This window comes from Pithys albifrons, chromosome 11 (assembly GCF_047495875.1).
Source record: "Pithys albifrons albifrons isolate INPA30051 chromosome 11, PitAlb_v1, whole genome shotgun sequence".
In the NCBI taxonomy this organism is placed as follows: domain Eukaryota; kingdom Metazoa; phylum Chordata; class Aves; order Passeriformes; family Thamnophilidae; genus Pithys; species Pithys albifrons.
This window is the reverse complement of record NC_092468.1, coordinates 6,021,328-6,042,809: the sequence shown is the minus strand read 5'-3', so window position 1 is coordinate 6,042,809 and position 21,482 is coordinate 6,021,328. Positions and strand designations below refer to the sequence as shown.

The 21,482-nt window shown below is 48.0% G+C and overlaps 1 protein-coding gene across 3 annotated transcripts in view; it reads right to left on the bottom strand.

Annotated features, from left to right (window-relative positions):
* Positions 1-19,866, bottom strand: part of ST6GAL1 (ST6 beta-galactoside alpha-2,6-sialyltransferase 1) — a 44,852-nt gene extending 24,986 nt beyond the window's left edge. Inside the window, exons 1-2 of one of the 3 annotated variants that reach the window (XM_071566594.1) lie at positions 19,798-19,866; positions 5,259-5,392 (exon numbers count right to left, since the gene is read on the bottom strand). The gene's annotated coding sequence lies outside the window, so the exon portion shown is untranslated. The other 2 variants (XM_071566595.1, XM_071566596.1) reach the window with 2 other exon arrangements.
* Positions 19,867-21,482: the final 1,616 nt, after the last annotated feature.

Genomic DNA, 21,482 nt, shown 5'->3' with positions numbered 1-21,482 from the left:
TAAGAGAACTGCCCCCAAACATAGAAGTCAGGCATCTGTCATGCTTGGGATGAATGGCTTCAGAAGGGGAAGGGAAGCTCAAAAAAGCACGTGTTAAAAAAATCAGGGGAGTGGAATGGAGCGTTCCTTATGAATTCTGTTGGTGGTATCCTGCTGATGAGAAATGTAGTAACTCAAGTAGCTGGTTAGACCATTCTTGGAATGTTTCTTTTGGTTAGGTTTCACCTGACTCCAACCCCCTTTTATCAAGCACTGCTTCCCAGTATGGATGGAAATACAGTCTGTGTGGGAGTGACCAGCAGGGCAGCTTCAAAGCCACAATCCTGACACAAAGTACATCACTAAAATAGATGCCCTCAACTTCAGTGTTAATCAAATCTATGCTGCACTGCTCTTCCTTGGGATCATCCCAAAGGCCAGTCAATTCTTTTAACTACCACCTCAACAGCTCATAGAACGTCAGAGTTCCACTGGGGCTTCCTCCACCCCCAAAGAAAAAAACTGCACCACAGCATCAAACACTTGACATTTAGTTGAAATAAATGTTTACTAGGAAGAAGTTACACAATACTGCAAAACTTGTCTCCAAGCTCAGGCTGTGCAGCAAACATTACCTACAGTCATCTCGTACAACGACACACCTCAATGTACCACACAGGTAAGTAGAAGTGCCAAAACTACCCCCATCCCAGGAGCAGCACATACTCCTGTGCAGACAAGGACCCTGTAGAAATCCAGCTGAGATGCTCCAGAGGCACAGTGGTGGCTGTCAGCTGCTGGGGGTGGCTCACAGGATATGCTGGGAGGGCACCAGGCCTTACTGCTCCTGAGGAAAAGCTCAGCGTTCAGCTCAGCTACAGCAGAGATCTCACACGCCACAAACCCCACACAGAGCTCAAGGCTTCCAGGCTGATTTCATGCCACCTCTAGCACAAGGTCTCCAGCACAAGGCCACCTCTTCTTGCTGCTCAACATCTGATCCAAGCTCAAAGTGCAAAAGCACTGGGCTTAAAGTTTACTGAACTTTAAACAGGGCTGACTTTTGATCGGACTCTGATCAAACTTTAGGTTAAAAGTTACTCGTTCATTTTAATTAAACAAATCTGCCTACTTTTATTTCAGTACATTTTTAAGGGACAAGTTTGTAAGTATTTTAGTTGGGAATGCTACCACAGTCTCAGGGGAGCTGATTCTAGATGACACTTCATCTCCCTTTTCCTTTCTCTTCCTGCCAAACAGATTCTTAACAGCAACACACCTTGCTCTCCTGTCCACCAGCTCCCCTCCAGGTTCTCAGCATGGCAGTTTGGCTGCTACCACACTGTTTTGAGCTCACACAGGCACCTGAAGGTACCAAGTCCTGGATATCTCCTGAGAGGAGGCACTCAATTTCTGCCCCCCCCTCCTCATGCTGTCATACCAGTATCCTCTGAGGCTCAACTGGCAGAAAACCCCCAAACCCTGGGTATGCTGGTTAGAATATTTCCTCTCATGTAGGAGGAACCACAGCACTCCAATATCAAAGCAAAGAAAAACAGAGAAGCCTAGTAAAGTTGCCTCAAACTATTTTAGGATTGTTAATTTGCATTTCACTGCTCCTTTTGTTCAGGGTTTTTTGTTCATTTTTTAAATTTTTTCCAAGAATTAGGCTAATTCAACTGAGGTGGTTCTGCTTCCACTGAAACATGTATTGCACTCTCTCAGATTTATAACAAATATAACTTGTGTAATTACTTACATATCCTCGCCTATTTTTGAGTTAGGCAATAATGCATTCACAGCATAGAGATAATGCTGAAATAGAAGCCTTTTCACAAGTTGTGCAACATGCATATAAGCCAAAGTTGTATGTTGACATGGGAAATTGCTTTTACAAAGTGTTATCTCTGAATTTTTCTTCTTCATTCTAAACTAGCAAATATAAAAATCACAAGCTAAAATACACCAGCCTGCTGAATATTTTCTGAAGTCTGCTAGAACCACAACTTTTAATTTTTCTCTCCTCAAAGTACAAGGCTAAAAATTATAAGCCTGACCCAGTTTATAGGTTCCTCTCACTTTGGGTTGTGCATAAATTCTTATCTTGTCTGGATCTCTGTCTGGCATTATCTGCAGCCATCTCAAAGACGGGAAACACTAGGGCTTCAGAAACTTGCAGCAAACCTCTTATGTCCTTCTTGGGAGGTCTTTAAAAGCTCTTTCAGAGATCTCAGCAGATTGCAGCCCAAATAGGTGAAAAACCATTCGTGTGAGATCAGGAAAGCAGAGCAGAAATTTCCCACACGCTCATCTGGGGGTGTCAGCTCCCCTGAACCCTTTGACTTGGGCAGGTGCTGCTGCTGGGGCAGATGAAAGCCCCGTGCTCTGCGCTGCCTGAGCACTCAGCACGGCAGCAATGGTGGTTTTGGTGCTTGCCACTAACAGCAGTGGTACTTGAAAGAGCTATTTTAAGAGACTAAGGATGCACAGCGCTGCGTGGAGCAGGGCTGGAGGTGGATATATACACTATCTGTGAGGAACCAGGTGCCTTCCTACTGTGTCTGCACCTCTGGGACTCTCCTGTTCCTCCTAGGAAATTCCCCCTAAGTAAGGCCCTTCATATCCTTTCCAGCATCTGCACTGCACAAGGGGGTGTCCTAATTTCTGTGGCCTTCCCCACAGTGCTGCAGCAGGAAGCTGCCTTCCTGCCTAGGTCAGATCCCACCTCCAGCCCTCCTCCCGCCCTCCACAAGCCTTTCTTCTTGCAAGTCGTTTCCTTATCTTCATTTTTGGTCAGCTTTTCCCCACAACTCTTGCAGAACCACTGCATGCAGTGCCTGTCCTGGGCTCATGTCCTCTACTCACCAAGGTGTTTCAGAGCCAATGCACAAGTCCCACAGAATGATTCAAGTGCAAAGCAATGTCTGAGATGGATGGATGTTCTCTGCCACAGCACAAACCTCATGCATGTAAACAAGACTAGAAGCCACAAGTCTTCAGAAACCAAGTGGCCACAGAGCCACATGCAGCAACAGCCAGCTCCTGACAGAGAAAGCTGCCCTAAACTACTGGCTCTGGCAGGGCCATCTCTAAAGCACACACAAAACTGCAGTGCAAACAAGCAGATGGGTTTGCAGTGCACCACAGCACAAGCACACAGAATTAATTGCTCCGTTAATCTTACACAATATGATTACATCTGCATCATCCTATTACCATGAAAGAAAACTGTATTTTAGTACATGGTCAAAGGTTTTGCTCATCATAATCCACTGGTCTGGACACACCTTGAAAAACCATTGCTAAACCTGGAGTTGATAGACTGAAGCTCATCTGCTCTGCCTTCAACCACCTACACCCAATACATAACAGACCTTCTCCAACAGGCAGGCTCTGCCCCTGTCTATAATGGGACAGCGTCACAGGCTCCCACACAGCCACAGGGAGCACTGGGTCATGAAGGGCCGGGTGTGCCCATTTTTGGTTTTACTTCACTATTTCAGATGTGGCCAAAGGAGGAAAGAGAAAAGTCCCTTTTCCATTTCAAATATTAACATAAAACAGTGTAACTGCTGACAAGAGTTAGGCAGACTTAGATACAGGTCTAAGTCTGTAGACCAAATATATCACTTGGCTGGTTTTCAAATACCAAACTCCCCCAGCAGCCTTTATACATTGCAAGCCAGGCCAGGCCTAGCCAGGCTGCCTAGTCTGAAACTGTATGTAGTAACAGGGACTGGGTTTGCTGTTCAACAGGAAGACTTCTTGAGTGTTACATAAAGGGCTAAAGCTTTCACTCTGGCACAAATGGAAGGTGACTCTTCCGTGTTACCAATACACACTAAGAAAAGGTGTGTCTCTGCCCTAAAAGTGAATCTGAGCTTGAAAGGTTAGCTTGGCCTTGTATTTCAGAGGAACAAGGAAGAAAAACTAAAAAAACCTCCCTTGTTTTCTAACAACAACAAAAAAGGAGAAGTTTTGCAGGGGCTGAGCTCCATGGCTGACGTGTTTCTCTAATCCTCTATTCTACATCCAAATCCCACCTAACTAAGAAGTCAAGCTGCCTCCAGCTTAGTTTTCTTTCCCTGTGAAAAGAGCAGCTGCCACAGATTCTGAAGGATATATCCCACACTTTTTCTTTCCCACTGACCTACCTCCAGCAATGTGTTCCCACTCCTGCCAGTGCTGCCCAGGCTCCATGACTTGACCTCTGTGCAAATTTAGGCTGCTCTCTGCACTCTTTGGGGATGGAAATCCAGCAGTCTCCAGTTAGGAGGGTTGCTGGAGCTCCACCACCCCTGCCCAAGCATTTCAGTTTGCAATGCTAAAGGTAACACAACACTGGGAGGGAGAAGTGTTCCTCAACCAGAAAGGAAGAAAGGGTGCTGCATTTTCCATATTAAAGATTCAGGTTTTAAGCAGAGGAGAGATTAGCATGTTTCCAGCAGAAGAGGAAGTAGGGAACAACAGCTGGCACTCTTCAGGCTGGTAATTTAAGGATTTAGAGAAGCAGCTATACAAGGAAGTCCTCCCAAACCTTCTTCACACATGAAAACAGGCATAAACCCAATACTTGCATTTGCAGTTGTCTCTCAAAATGTTCCCTACCAAGTCAGCGTTCTCATGCACGAGAGAAGAGGGGCGGTCCCACCATCAGCACCTTCCCCAGCCACTGCAATGGCTCACATGATCCAGCCTTTTGGACTGGCTCATCATTCCTGAGGGCAGCTCCAAAGCCTTGCACTTCTGCGATAAGGGGCAGGATGCCAGTGGGGAAGGGTGACAGATAAGGAAAGTAGTGGTATCACCAACAGAAGCACTTCAGGCATGTTCAGCAGAGGTCAGCTGTGAAAGTAGGCAACTAATTAACCCAGAACCACAAGCAATATCCCCAGAGGGTTTCTATGGAGAGACCTTACCAAAATGAGCCCCAATTTATAATTCATTTTATGCAAGTCAGAATAAATCCTGGCTCTCAGACACATCTCTGGTGCATTACCAATACATCTCAGCTTCTACAAGGGCTCCCACAAGAAGCAGAACAAATGTTTTATTTTGCTTTAAAAGAGAAATACAGTATAGTTGCAAAGGCAATAGCAGAGAGCCCTTCTTGTTTTCTTTACCATCCTCCCAACTCTGCAAGCAACACAAGAGCCCCAGTGCCAACAGCAGAGCCTCTGAATGTATGTGACCTTGTCATGCCGACAGCAGTCCTGCTCTTGCTGCAGGCATATGAAAGTGAAAAAGGAGGCATTAAAATGAAGAGCCATAGCCATCACCTTCATCTCCAGGCTCCTTTGCTGTCCACAGCGGTTCTGGATGGCCAGGTAAAATCTGTGGGAGGTGCCACCACAGGGAGCACATCTGCACAATTCTTCATGCTTCCATTTCCCTTTTAATCGAGTTCTCTAGCCTAGGAAAGAAATCAAGATGTTAGACAGCTACATCAGACTGATCAGAAACCACTGGACAGGGGACTACAACCACCAGTCAGGACCACACAGAAAACAGGCAGTGACACAGAAACACCCAGAGCGTGCAGATACTGCTGTGCCCACGCCCCACAGGCAAGGGTGTCCTGAATAAGATAAACAATCAAGCAGCCAACACCTCTAAACATAACTTGGGCTTGAGTAAAACAGCACACAGAGCCTTATTTTGAAAGCAAAATCTGCTGGTGAACACCTGCTGGCTCCAGAACTCCCCAGAGTCTAATGCCAGGAGCCAAAGTCAGAGAATGCTGGTAATACCGAGATCAGGGCAGAAGAACTCACCCTCAGTGCTGGAGCTATGGGTCCCTAAGGAAGGAGATCTAGGCAAGGCAACCTGTACAAACACATGTGCAAAGCCCCTCTTGAGGACCCCTCTCCCACTGAACCCTGCACAGCAAACCCCACTGCCTACCCTGACACAATGGAGCAGTGATGCACTGCTTATCTGATGACCTTCACTGGAAACACAAAAGAGCCTTTACAGAGCTTATATTTCTAACCTCTCCCCTACTTCTAAAAGAAACTCAGTGTAACTGCAGCACGTGTCCTAAAATCCTCTTAAATAAGACAGTAATCACAAGACTATTCAGCGAGTGAGAGCACACAGTCTGCTCGAAAAAAGCCACCTCCCATAATTATCCTGCCTTGGGCAAGTTTCCAGTGTATGTGCATGGCCTGGCATATGTTTCGCCTCGAGTCCAGCAGCTCGGCTTTCTGCTCTCAGCAGGGAACTCAAGCACGCACAGCTTAGAAGAGGTCCCAATATGTCCATATCCCAAATTACTGCCAGCTTGAACCATCCAAAGACCCCAACACACTCACAGCATTCCATGGCAGGGGAGGGAAAACAGTGGGCAAAAGGTATGTTTAGGCTTTATGCTTGCTTGATGGGGAAAAAGGAAGACAGGAAAAAGAGATTTAAAAAGCAAGAAAGGAAGAAGACATTAAAGAGAAGAGCAGTGCTGCTTGGTGCAAAGAGACACCAGCACACAATGGCTTACCAGGAGCACTCACGTCCCACCAGCACAAGCTGCAGGTATTTGCCAGGCAAGAAATAATGAAACTAAAATGACACTTCAGGGTTAGATTAAAAAGGAGAAAACCAGAAAAAGCTGGCTGCTAGATTGAAAAATAATGTTTCTTGCTTCTCCCAGCCTGCAGCAGTACCTCAGCATAGCTGCATCTTGGAGAGGCACCTCACCCAGCAAGGGGTCAGCCATCACAGCAAGCCACCCTCAGGTGAAGAAATTTTGACAGGCAAGACCACAGAACAGCTGTAAGACAGTCCAGGAAGGTGGATGAGTACTGGGGAGCCAGAGCACCAGCACATTTACATGCTAGGATAGGAAATCCCCAGCCTGCAAGCTCGTCAGAGCAGTATGTTCCCCTTGCTGCAGGCTGTGTTCACACCAGGCTTTGTGGCCTGAAGAAAGAGTGCATTTAAGCAGGAAAAATGATGCAAACAGGAGACAAAAGGGATGCAGAGAAGCACAGGCAGTTGAGCAAGCCCTGTACACTGGCTGTCCAGGCACATAGCACTTCTTCAAGGACATCACTTTAAAAAATGTACAACAATCCACCTCTGGCTAATCCCTCCCTGCCCAAGTCTGCCTTTTTACATGACTCAAAGAGTGAATCCAGAGATGCCATCAAGGTGGGCAGCTGCAGAACTGGAAGAGGAAGCACAGCAGCCAGGCTGGGGCCACTCCCTCCCACTAACAGGGCACAATGGTAAGAAATGTTCACCAACACCTCTGGGAGGTAAGAGGATCAAGGGGACATGTGCCTCTCACCACAGCTGGACTGCAAGACTGCTCAGAGCATCTCCAGCAGCCCAGCACCTTCCAGATGTGCACAGAGCCTGTGCTGGGTGCTGATAACTGCAGGGTGGGCACTGACCCTCAGCAGACCTCGAATCCTAAGCACTTGAGCACCAGAGTGATCAGGCCCCCTCGCCTTCTGGTCAAGCCAGAGTTTGAGGAATTCATCAACACAGCATTTCTACAGGGAAAGCATTTGCAACATCAGGAATATAAGTAGATAGTTACTGAAAGAGAAGATTGCTTGAGCAATGCCAAGGTTAAGTAGAGACCCAAAACTACCACTAATGCACAACAATGCATTTTGTAGAAGTTACCATTAATTTGTCATTAATTTTTCCCTCCTAAGACAGAGGACCTGTATGGAAAGATCCTGGAAGATCCTTAAGGTGTAAGTACCAGGCCAGGACATCTGGTCTGCCTGAAGGGACTTAATATTGTAACATCCAGGCTCCAGTATGACAGGTATGTGCACTAGCAGTCTGTAATCCCAGACTGTGGGATCAGGAGTAGAGGGAAGACAACAAGCTTCCACTGCCATTCAGCATCCCACGGGCAGCCAACAGAGACTTACAGCTTATCTTCTTTTTATGAGTGAGAAATTATTCCTCCTTCCTACCTCACTCAGCTGCAGCCTAACCAACAGTCTGATTGATGGCTGCTCCGGCAAAGGAAAACACGCTGCTGTCTGTGTTCTTGAAAAAGAAATGGCAGTTGTTTATTGCTTAATTCTTAATGCTGATTCATCCCAAAATTAGAAATCTTGCCACCACAACTCTTCTAGAACACAATAATCAAAGCCCTGCCTGTCATCAGGTTAATCACAGTTAAACAGAAAATCATTAAGCCCCTGTAGAGCAAGGCACCATCCAGTAATGCCCCCAGGCCCCAGCACAGAGGGTCAGACAGAGGCCAAGCATGGCTGGGAAGGCACAGAGGCATAGAGAATGAAGAAGCCAGGATGGGGAAGGCCTACCTAACCCAGGGGAGTGGGATGTGAAGCCCAGAGAACTGCTCAGCAAAGAACTGTAATGAGAGACTTGAGGAGCCTCAGGCCAAGACTGGAACATGGAGACATCAAAGGGAAGGACCTGGGGGTGGGCTGTGAACAAGCTTGAGAAGAGGCAATGGCTGGAGCAATTACTTCCCTCTCAGGCCACTGACAGAGCCCACAGCTCCTCATGTCACTTGCGCCAACCAGCCAACAAATCCTGTGCACAGCCAATCCTCCCCACCAAGGGTCCATAGGGAGAACAGTGTTTCATTCCCACTCCAGCAGCAGAAACTTGTGTGGTAGACTTAGAAGCCCAGCCTGGGCAGAACAGCCTTCTTCTCTCTCCACACATCACAAACACATGAAAAAAATTATAATCCTGCATCTCATTTTGTCACAGCATACTTCTTTCACACAGCAGAAGCACTTACTGAATGACAGCACCAAAATAACATTCTACTTGAGTGGGCTTTTCCATTATTTTTTTTTCAAATGCATAGTAAATATGGATAAAGCATCATGAGAGGCAAATCAAAACTGCCAAAGAGAAGTGATTCCTGCCTTGCTTTTCTGTTAGAGTCGCTACGAACTCAAACAAACCTTAAAATAAACTTCTCACATCCCTTGTTGCCAGACCCGTGCACAGGGTCAGCCCCATGATTGAGTCTGCACATGGGCTGAGCTCTCAGCCACAGAACTGCATTTCAGGGACATCAGAAGTTATGAAATGGAGAGAATTCTTGGAAGTTTCCCAGAAGAGCACCCAGAATTGGCTGTGTACCCTGTGTGTGCCCCAGCTCCCCAGCCACACAGAGCTGCTTTGCCACAATGCACCACGAACTGCAGCTGCTCAGACACCTATGAGGAGCACCACAGAGTACACTGGAGAACTTGTGTTTCTGTCCTTGGGGCAGGGTTTAAGTGCACAAGTATAGCACAACCTCAGAGCTGGGGAAAAAAAAGCCAAGAACAACAAACAAAAAACCCCAATAAACCACCAAACAACCACAAATACACATCCATTATGGATAATGAGTAACGCAGCACTGAGCACAGGAGCAGCTGTAGAACCAGCCAATCAGAACCTCCAGTGCACACAAGTCACATTTGGGCTCTATAAGTAACTTAAAAGCTGTCCTGACTTCTGAGAGCCTGGCTTTGCAACCCTTTCTGTATTTCCAGGGAAAATACAGAAATCCTTCCATTTTCATTAAAAATCCATTCTCCTTTATTAAAGCAAACTGTAGGACAAGTCAAGGGCTACTGCAGACCCTGCAACTAATTCCGGTTGCACATACATGTTGGGCAGCTTGTGCTTAGGCAGAAGAACAATCAGAAGACCCAGAAGAAGAGAGGCTCAGCAAGCAAGAACAGAGAGCAGCAAAGGCACTCAGGGCAGGGCCTTCATTTGGAATCTGAGAATGGTGTGGTTGCTGCTCCCAGACCTCAATCTCTGCTACCCAGGAACAGCTCTCAAGGATAGGAGTTCAAAATCCAGTTACTGACTGCTATCTTGGTCATAGGCCTGGGGAAACCCACACCCAGTTATCAGTGCATTATCAGGATACCCTAGTGAGGAAATTCCCTGCTATCAAACTGTCTTCCCAGGAAAAGATCTAGCAACTCACCTGTTGCAAGGCAAGTTCAAGCAGGACTTGAACTTTCTCACACTTCAGCAGGACACTGTGCAGCAACAGGGACACAGTCAACCCACAAAGCAGCCATGGCTCAAGCAGGAGTTACACCATGGCCATGAAGAAAGATGACCTGTGCCAGTTATGGTTAATCCAACCTCTGACCCAGCAGCAAACTCACCCACTGTCCCAGCAGGATCCTTTTTCTACACATAGCAACTTAGCACAAGCTTCTCACTGCTTTTCCCAGACAAAGTTCTGCAAAGACCAACACTTTAATTTCAGATCCATCTTGCTCAAGATGAATTCAAGTTCCTTGATCCTCCTCCCCAAACCCCAGAGCTGAAGAATTGCTCATTTTTCCAGTAGCTCCTCCACAGGCTTTTTTAAGGGGTGTAGTTTTTGCAGCTTATCTGTTCTGAACCATTACACCTACTTTTTGACACAAACAGATGGCTAATAGTCTCCTGGTAACCAGCTATAAAAAAATTTCATTAAAACTACTGATAACACGAACGGCTAAAGTCAGTTTTTGAAAAAAATAACAAGCTCAACTGCAGAAAGGAGGCAGGATGTATCTGGACATTTGGAGATAGGTCTGGATTTTTTGGTTGTTTTGTGGCTCTTTTTTTCCCCCTGGAGCTTGTATTCATGAAACTTAAAAGAAAGCAAGCCAAGGATTTGGAAGGGCTAAGAGACACTCAAGGACCAGAGAGACCCAAAGCTCTATAGGAGGTGGCTGCTTGGAATCTGGCAGGAACTGAAATGGCATAGAATGAGCAATATTGGGAGAAAGAGCAGGTCTCCTGGAGCATATGGCTAGCCAGGAATTTAGCTGAAGAAAATGCTTTAAAACAACTTTAAGGTTGTAAGACATAGCATCAAAACTGCCCCTATGGGGCAACCTCAGGTGGGGAGAAGCAGGACATGATCACCTTCACTCCCAGCCTGAGTGTTTTCACTTCAGAAAAACAGCCAGCAATGAACAAAGCCAGTCACAAACCCCTGCCCACCAGCACAGCCTGTGCTTACCAAAACACTGGCACATGGGCTTAAGGCAGCCATGGTGGCACCTGCTCTCCAAAAGTCATTGCCACCAACATTCCACAGCCCCCAGCACCAGTTGGCCCAGAATAGCAAATGCTGGGCCTGCAGGACGGGGGGACACGGGCTGGCAACACACTCACAGCTGCTCCCTCCACTTACTGGGAATGTTGTGGAGTGTTTGATCACACCTCAGGTTTGCTTTCTTCCAGATTAGGGAGTTATGGCAAGCAGGGGAGATCCACATGGGTAGGAGCTGGTAAGAAAGACCTGAAATCTCCTGACAGCAGCTTCTGGTTTCATGAGCTCAGCCACCGCTCAGACCAAGCCAAGGTGCTGAGCACAGCAAGTGCTGCCTGGTAAGGGCTGTGGCAGATGGGTGGGCTGAGGCTCGGCTGAAACCCTGCTGAGGTAGGGCCAAGCTGTGAGCAGAGAGAAGAGACTGTGACAAAGCCCCTTCCTGCCCTGCAGGCTCCAAGGCAGCCACCCAACCGATCAGCCTCAGTGCAGGCATGGCAGGACACTACGTTCATGCCTGAAACCCTGCACAGGTGTGAAGGCACCAGCAAAGCTACATTTGGGTGCAAAATTAAGCATTTGCAACATCACCTGAAGTGCCTGGCTTGCCATCCTCACCCAGTGTAAAATCTCAGCTCAGAGGCCATGAAGGAATAGTGGTGAGAAGAAATCATTTCTGCAATACCCCAAAAAAGTGAGGCTTCCGGAGTGTTGTCTTCATGGAGACACATGGGAAGGAAAAATCAAGCCAAATTAGCATCAGGAATGAATTTTAAAATATGAGTTAATATGCATTAATGACCTTGGTACACCCCCACATCTGTAGCTATGGTAAGCTTAAATTTCCTTCATTTCCATTCACTTCCAGCATGAACTAAACTAATTTTAATTAAGAGTGTCCGTGCTGAAACGTAACACCATTTCTGACATCAAATTTTACAACTAATCTTTAATTAACCTTTCTGAATTTTTCTCCTTAGATTGCAAGTATATGATCTTCTATCTAATTAAACAATCCATCCATGAATGTCTAATAAAACAGTTTCCCAGTTGCACTCCCCTAATAACTAGGAAAGCTTCTCAACCTTAGAATATGTAGTTCATCTAAGAGATTGGTGTTTTGCAAAGTGACTTACAAAGTGATAAGAAATTTCCAAAACTGACAGTGGGAAAACAGAACAAGCTCTGCCATGCTTGAAAATTAAATTCATTTTTACCCAGGTGCAAATTTGAAGGAGTTCTCCTTGTTTTTTAAAAACTCACTTCTAACCACATTTGAAATTGCTGAGCCACATCCACAGGACCTAAAATAATTCCCAGTCCACGCCCACGCTGTTATAAAAGAATAAAGCAGAAGACAAAATTAGTGACTGCTCTGAAATCCAACAGATATATCTAAAGAAAATTAGATTCTTTCCATGCAGCTCTCCCTTCTCTCTGCACTTTTCAGACCACTCTGTTAAAGCAGGCAATGGTCCACACACGTCACATGGAACCACTGCCCAGTGCCAACTCTACACCATCTTTTCAGACTCCTCCATCCATAGGTGAGCTGCTCACTCTGCAGGATTCAAGATGCCTGTTCTTTAAAAACAAGTCAAATTAAATTTTAAGAGCTTAAAAAAAGCTAATGATCCCTCACTTTGTATCACGAGCACAAAGCCTGACTAACCCATCACACAAGGCATTTCTGAACTAAAGTGGCCTTTCAGCTTTGCTCTTCTTCCCTCTCCAGCTGGGCACTCCCACGTCTCTCGAAATACCCTGTCATGTCACAGGCACAGCCAACACTTCTATCAATCCCATTTCTGCCCTTTGGGAATCCCCCTGACTCCAATACTATAACACATTCTTGTGACTATTTCATCTCTGCTCCCAATTCCTTCAACATGAATCCCATTTGTGCTCCACTAAAACCTGCTCCTGCAGCATTTGTTGGAGGTCCCTTCCCTTCTTTTGTTCAGAAAGGTGCAAGGCAGCTCCCTAGGCTGAGCTAAAAACCACAAAATACACACTGCCAAGCTGTGGAAGGATTTTGTTAAGACACAACCAGCCATTCTTTTATGATCTTCCCAGGAAAGCATCACTCTTTCACGAATATAAGCATTTATGAAAAATGAGTTTCAAGATTGCAAGAACAGCTGTTAATAAGAAACAAGCTTCATATTCACAGACACCATTATCTGGATGAGAGCAAAATCCACCCAGCACTTTCCAGACTCTCATAAAACATATACAATATTTCAGTCAGACTCGCCTGTGAAGTATCAGCCCAGAGGAACCAGAACATAACATTTCCATTTCTGCTACATTTCTGCTAATGGACCTCACTTACAAAGTGCCCTACTCCTTGACAATTAGAATCTCTGCTGGAGAAACAAGAGCTGGGTGAAGTACCAATATAAATGCATATAAAAATGTAAACCGAAGAAAAAATACACAGTTTCATAGAATCATTATAGAATGGTTTAGATTGTGCCCAAAAAGTACCTAGTTTGAACACTCTGCCATGGGCACAGACACCTTCCACTAGATCAGGTTGCTCCAAACCCAGTCCAATCCGGACTTCTAAACACTTAGAAGGATGGAGCAGCCACAGCTCAACACTCTCACAGCAAAGAATTTCCCCCCAATATCCAATCTAAATCTACACTCTGTCAGTTTGAAGCCTTTTGCCCTGGTCCTGTCACACCAGGTCCTTGTAAAAAGTCCCTCTTCACCCTCCTTGCAGGTTCCCTTAGGAACTGGAAGGCCACCATTAGGTCACTCCAAAACCTTCTCTTTTCTAGGCAGAACAATCCCAGCTCTCTGAGCCTTTCATCATAGGAAAGGTGCTCCACCCCATTAATGATCTTGGTGGCCTCCTCTAGACTCTCTCCAACAGCTCCACGTCCTTCCTGTGCTGGGGACCACAGAGCTGGATGCAGCACTGCACATGGGGTGTCACAGAAGCAACACTGAGATTAGTTTTATCACAAGTATTACAATCTTGTCCATCTAAATTTCTTATTTCTTTAAAACCCCCTGCAAGCACAAGGGATGCCAGGATTACAGGCAGGTCATAGGGACAACCAGAAATGTACACAGATATTCTCCATCTCTGTACCAAAGTTATGTTACATATGCATGTAGTTAAGTTAGGCAGAACTAAACCTGTGGGGAAGGAGAAAGAAAACTCTAAAACCAACCAAATAAATAAACATTAACAACCCAACCTGAGGGGAAGTTCTAGCCAGGTGGGGGTTGGTCTCTTCTCCCAGGCACTCAGCAATAGGACAAGGGGGCACGATGGGCTCAAGCTCTGCCAGGGGAAATTTAAGTTGGAGAGCAGAAAAAAATTCTTTGCAGAGAGAGTGCTCAGGCATTGGAATGGGCTGCCCAAGAGGGGGTGGATTCCCCATCCCTGGAGGTTTTTAAACTGAGATTGGACGTGGCACTGAGTGCCATGATCTGGTAAAGGGACTGGAGTTGGATCAAGGGTTGGACTTGATGATCTCGGAGGTCTTTTCCAGCCCAATCTGTTCTATGATTCTATGAACCCAACTTTGTTAGCTAAGGATCATGCTCAAATTTTCAGTCTTGCTAAGCAATGCCACTCATAGCATGAAGGCATCTTCTCTGAGCATTCAGAGAAGATTTTTATTTATTTATTTAAAATACCAACTAATTGCTGTTGAGGTGCTCTGTGCCTAAGGCTCTGTGTTCAGAAGGCAACGAGCTCTGCAGCCTTTCATGAGGATTCTGCCTTACAAACAAATGTAGGGAGGGGAAAAAACAGTCATTACTGTGGTACTGTGCATTAAATGTTGTTTCATGGTAAAAAGCGGGTCTTTGAGATTAGCATGAGGAAACCAAGACTGCAAACGTCTTTTAGTCCCCAGGAGATCCATTTTAGAAAGGAGCTATCATTGCTGCATGACTGCTGTGGCAATTTCTATTGTCATCCCACCCCAGTGAGCACCATCACACCCTCCCCACAGACTCAGGACTCCGCTGGCACACGCTGGGTACTTGCAGAAAATCCAGTGTATGAAGTCAGGCTGATTGGAACCCCTTTGATTTCCTAATCAGCAAGTGCTGTACCACAAATACACAAAGGGCAAGCTATAATGCATATTAATAAGTTAATCCCTGTTGTCAACAACTTCTATTTTTCTGCAAAATTTTACAGTTGAAAATCCAAACTGCTGCAGCCATCATAAGCAGAAGGATGCAATATTTATGAGAGGAGAATTAGCTTCTTTCCAGTTTCCCTCACCCCCGGGAGTTCCACGCAGAAGGCTGGGCTCTGTGACAAACAGACCTGCCAGCGACAGAGGAGCTGCTGAACAGACTGGAATGTGACATACAGCCAGACTGACTGGCATCCCGTGCTGGATGCCTTTGGGTTCTCCGCTCCCTCCAGCAGCACCGAGGTACATCCCAGTACCAGCTTCCCTCAGTTAATTCTCAGTAGCTGCCAGTTCCCAGAGGGAACACACACCAGGAACACAAAGGAATGTTAGCACAGTCTGGCACAGAGCTCTCCCGTGCCTGTACCGACACACCATTCCCAAGCAAAGGAGTCTGGGGCACAGGAGACAACCGGCAAAAGCAGAGGCCTCCCAACACTTCAGCATCCGGTTGGTAAAAGGCGAATATTCTGTGCAGTGTTTCCATTTTAAATAAAGGTCTCACAAACAGAACTTTTTTTTTAACTATTATAGAAAAAGAGAAAGCATGATGCTGTGCTGCAGCTTTCTGCACAGCCTCTGCTTGAGAATGGACATTGTGGTAACTTGTGAGCAGCAGACTACGAGCAAATATTTAGGACCATCTGATGACTTGCTGGCAGAGCTCTAAGTTCAGAGACACCCTCAAGCCAAGTACCTCAGGCAGCTTCCAAATGCTGCAGAGGGGCCAGCAAACCAAAGCCAGGCAAAGGCACCACTTGGAATATGCTGAGACCAAACTAGAAGACAGATCTCTGTTCTGGTTTCACAGACAAGCTCCTGGCCCATGTGCAGTCTACTGGGACATGCTGGGAAGCACACACACACCACTACATGCACTAAATGTTTCATCCCAGCATCCTTCAAACCAAGGGATCTATCCTGCAGAGCTGAAATCATGACAGGTAGGAATAGGTTTAAGTGCTGCCATGTAACAGCCAAGTCATGTTGCAGACCCAGCTCTGGACTCTCTTTTTATGCACCTCCTGACTCTGGAATCAGTAGGAAAACTCAGCTGCAAGTGGAACAAGCAGCTGTGTATTAACATCAATACTATCCATGACCTGCAGGCAGGGGTTTTATGGAGGAAGCTTTGGGTTCACATCTCACAAAAGTCTGAGCTGCAGTGCACGTTTCAGAAAGGCAATAAACCTTCATTTATACCTATAAGCACATGGCTCAAATATATAAGTTTTTCCAAGGTTTTTAATCACATAAGTGATTAGAGCATCTGATAACAATGATCTCTGCTGGCTAGACATCTAAGAGCACTTTATACTGAAAGCATCTCATTTCATCTTCTAGATTTTTCATCAGCACACATAATTAAAAGAACATTCAAAGGAACCACTTATATTTCACACTTCATTGACAAGTTACCAGTCAAGCAGCACAGACTTCAAGCACATTTGAAGTCACCAGGAATTTTAGTCAATCTCTATATAATCTCAATGAAAATGTCCTTCAAACACAAAGATCTCCAGCAGCTGGGCCACCTTACACTCAGAAACAAAGCCTGTCCTTGGTGAAGCAGTTGTAGTGAAAGCTGGAATATGTAGGTCAGCAATCTAAGAAGGGCTATGGTTAAGACTAAGTATCAGATTGATTCATAATGCTCTTTGATTGCTAATCCTGTGCAGAATTGTGATTTACATCGCTCTACCAAAATGTGAGGGCTATGGAAAAGTTCTGTGCACTTTGTAAAAGATCATCAAGACAATTCTGTGAGAACTTTTACTGTGATATTTATCAGTGTTGAGTAGAGAAGAGGAAAATGAAAAATGATGTTTTCATTGAGGGCTGTGTGCACTGCTGAGCCTGTCCTGTGGAAAGGGAAGACGACCATGACCCTGTGGCATCATTCCTGCCCTTCCCAAACCTGTCAATGCAACCAGTCAAGGGTGTCAGGAAAAGCACTGGAGCTCAAAGAACTTTAGTTCAAACATGTTCTCCATGTCAATCAGCCTGCATGCAAAGGGCAGGACAACCTGACATGAATTTGGGCAATCACCATCCTCCAACTCTTAACAGTCTGGAGCAAGACAGGACCTGGGTGAGACATGTTGCCAAGGGCCTGTGGTTAAGGTGCTTGTGTGGCTGGTGCTGTGGATACAGTCCCTTCTGTGCAGGGCTGCCCTCAGCATCCGTCTGTCCTCTGACAGAGGCAGGCAGGGACATAAGCCTCTGAATATACAGTAATCTGCTTCTGCAGCAGCTTCTCTTGCACCCCTGTCTCAAGGACAGAGTTAAGATACAAAACATTACCAGCTGCATCTGCTTTGCCCTTCATTAGGCCACCCCTGTCCACCTCATACTGGCACTTCAAACTCCTCCCATGCACTTGCAGCTCCTGTGGGAGATGACTGTGCCAGCAGTCACTGCAAATCAAAGTTTTAGTACTTGTCTATTTTGTCCCTAGAAAACTAGGTCTCTTGAAAGATTACACACCTCCATTTCCACTGTTTGGTTTTCTCCAAGTTACACAGTATTTGCAAACAAACAGAATCCACCACAGCAACTTGCTCAGCGAAGACTCATCAACAAACACCTTTGTGTGCAGGAATTAGGTAAGATCACAAGTATTTTGTCCTGTTTTCTGAAACCTAACCTCTCATTTGCTAACAGCAGGAGACACATTCACGCCCAGCTAAGCACTGCAGCTCCAGTGATTATGTGGCATCTCCCTACACCAGGTGTCCATCTCCCTTTTCAGGCCAGACACCACTTTTGCCAGAGGCACACATTTTGGCACAGGACCTCACCATGTTCCCTCAAAGCCCCCCAGGAGCCACAGAGCTCCTTCCACAGTATTTTGCTTACCTAAGGGAAGCAAGCACTAAATGAAGGAAAGCGAGCCAGTGGATGGATTTATCTGGAGCCAAGCAGCAGCCCTGCACGGCTGTCCTGTCCCCAGCTGCGCCAGAGCTCCCTCAGCACACACTTCAGCACTGCAGAGATGATCGTCTCTGCAGCACCAGCACCAAACCAATTTATTTGCTAAACCAGAAGGCAGCAGATGATTTGCCTACACTTGGCACCTGCATCACCTTCAGAGCAGCAGCTCACACCACAGTGAGGAAATCTGCTGTCTGGAGCAAAGGAGACCTGGAGATGGGCTGTCTGCCCTCGGAGGTACCCATGTTTGCTGACTCCAACACATCAAGCCCTCACCCTCCAACATTAAGAACTGCAGCTAAGAGGAAAAGTTTGCCTCATTAGACACTCTTGGCCTCTGTCCCAGGGGCCTTCTAGGGAAGACTTTTCCTGGTAATATTCTTCCTCCTGGGGAACATGTAGCATCACTCATATCTATATGAATTCCTCAGTTATTTAAAGCTTCATCTAACCCTTCCCTGATGTAGTGACCAAAGCATAGTGATGAAGCACAAGGAATGTGTGTTTGTTATCTTGTCCTGAACCCCAGCAGATATGGGAAACTCTCCAAGATGCACAGCAAAGGTCAATACCATAACCAGGTTTTGCAGCAAAAGCCAAGGACAGAAAGCTGTCCCTTTTCTCCTCAGTAACACACCTCAGATACACCTGCCCCATTCTAATGGGGTCTCCTCCCACAGACTCCCCTCCGAAAGGAGGAGGATGATGTACGGTTGCATCACTGCCCTCCCATGTATTTAAGGTTATCTCAGCTCAGAGAAATGATTCCACTATCCTTCGTGAGGAAGGTTATAAATCCCATTACATTATCTACCAGTCTGTAGGCAAGTGCAGTCCTGTGAGTGTGCCACTAAAGGAGTACCACAAAGCAAGTTAGATTCATTCCTCACACATTAATAGGCAGCTCTGGTTTCTCACTCCCTCACAGCCAAGAAAATCTCTTGCTTCATCCAGCTGCCCCGCGATGGCACCTTTTCCCTCTCAGCTATTTGTTTTGACATTTTCGGTGATTAGATCCAGTTGCAGCAAGCGGATATGGAAACAGCACTGAGCGGCAGCAGCTCCCGGTCCTTCAGCCCCTGGTCCGCTTCCACCGCCCTGATTTACTGGGGGGGGTCACAAATACAGCAGCAGAGATTCGCCCTGGAAGAACAGACTAGAGCACGGCAGCAAAGAAGACCCACCACACCTTATTCACTCTCTCTGCAGTCTGACCTGCTGTGCGTTGCTAGAAACGAATGCAGCTACTTCTAAAATTACTCAGAGCGCGTATCCCTTGCTACAACTCGCGGGGCCGTGCGGGCTGACCCAGGCCGCCAGGGATCTGTCAAAATTCAGGCGACGGTGAGCACAAAGGGAGCGAGGGAGGGAGAGCTGCGATGTGTCCCACGCCGCCCGTCCCCGGTGCCGGCCGGGCGGGCCCCGCGCCCCGCACCGCCCTGTGTGCCCCCGGGCAGGGCGGGCACGCACATCTGCCGCCCCCGAGCTTATACTGACGGGCTTGCAAGGGTAAATAATAAGAATTAATAAAGTTAGGAGCTGGCGCCCGCCCGCCCCGCGCCGCTCACCACAGCCCACCCGTTCCCGCGGGTGCTTCTCACGCCGGAGCCCAGAGCGGTGAGGGCGGCGGGGCCGGTCCGGCCCTTCCCTTCCCTTGGCACCTGCGGCCCCGCTGCCCCCGGCACTGCCGCCGGTCCGCCACTCACTCACCGCCAGTCTCTCACCCGCCGCCAGCCCGGCCCCGCCGCCGGTCCCTCCCTCTCTCACCGCCGCCGCCCGCCTTTGTTGCCGCCGCGGCCGAGGCATTTAAGGCGCTGGGAGGGGGGGCGGGGGCCGCCGCTCGGGGGAGGCGCTGCCGGCCCGGCGGGCTCGGGGCATTCTCCGCTCCCTCCTCGTCCTTCTGCCACCAGCCCCCCAGCCTTGCAGCATCCTCCGCTCCCTCCTCATCCTCCCGCCGGCAGCCCCACGGGCTCGGGGCATCCTCCGCTCCCTCCTCGTCCTCCCGCCGGCAGCCCTGCGGGCTCGGGTCATCCTCCACACCTTCCTTGTCCTCCCGCTGGCAGCCCGGCGGGCTCGGGGCGTCCTCCGAACCTTCCTTGTCCTCCTGCCATCGGCCCCCCGACCTCGGGGCATCCTCCGCTCTCTCCTCGTCCTCCCGCCCGGCGGAGCTGCGGGAGCAGCAGCGGGTCCCCCTGCCCGGCACGGCCCCGGGAGCGCAGACACCGGGCTGCGGAGGGGACTCCCAGGGGAAGGGTCTCGCCCGGTGCCGCTCATGCCTGGGAGAAAAGCGTCCCCGCAGCACCCCCGGGTGGGACCTCACCGCCCGCCCTGCCCGCCTGCCCCGCGCAAAAAGCGACAGTCCCCCGGCACTGGCAGGGGCAGGGCTGCCATCCAGCCCCATCACTGCGGGATCACTTTGAAGAGGCGCTGCAGAGACTTCATCAGCGAGCCGCAGGCAGCTTCCCCAGCACCTATTTCAGGCCGCCTCGGGAGAGCCCGCGACTGCCCCGGGCCCACCCGTGGCATGGAAAACGGGGCACATGGCCACTGTCTGGCTTGAACTTCAGCCTTTAACTACTTTCAGCTTCTGTCAAACATACAAACACAAGCCGGGATCAGCACGTGCAATACGTTTTGCCAAGCTGTGTACGAGTGGGGGTCCAGGCAAGGTAACCTGATTATTGTGATCACAAAAGCTTGAACTCTGGGCCTTGGCCATTGAAGCCAAAACAAAGGTCCTGCTTTAATCAGCGCCAGTCCCCATTGTGGGCAAGCAGGGCTGCAGGACAGGCTAGGCTGTACTTACCCTGGCTGTTGCACTTCCACGGCTCAGCTGAAAAGAGCAAGCCAACTGTTTCTGAGGTGTATCCATGTTTTTCCACCTTAAAAGGAGTCAGCATCTGGTCTGGGGTTATACCCTAGAAGTCTGTGTCCAAAATCAACACCTCACTCTGCATTATTCCCACCTTGCCTGCAAGGATGTTCCCCTGCACAATGTACTTCTCTGCTCCCACTGGACAGAGGAAGCTCTTCCCAAGGGCCTTCCAGCACCAGAGAAGATGAAACATCTGCAAGGACACATATTTTGAGACAAAACCTCAGAAAAGAAATAACCCGCAGTGTTGTTGCAGAATGCAGGTTCCCACTGCAACCCCATGTCCTCCCCAGGTGGTCCCATTACAGCTGGTACCAGTCTGAGCCAGGCTCTGGGTGGAGAAGGCTGAAGAGGGAGACGTGGGTTTCATGTGCAGTGCAGCCAACTCCTGGTGCCTCTCCCTGACTGCAGAGGGGCTGGATAGTGATCTCCCTGCAAGCAGTTTGACATGCTGCCTGGGAGAATCAGGAAAGCAGAGGCTGCTTGCCTAGGTAAGGCCTGGAGCGCAGGGCTTGGGTCC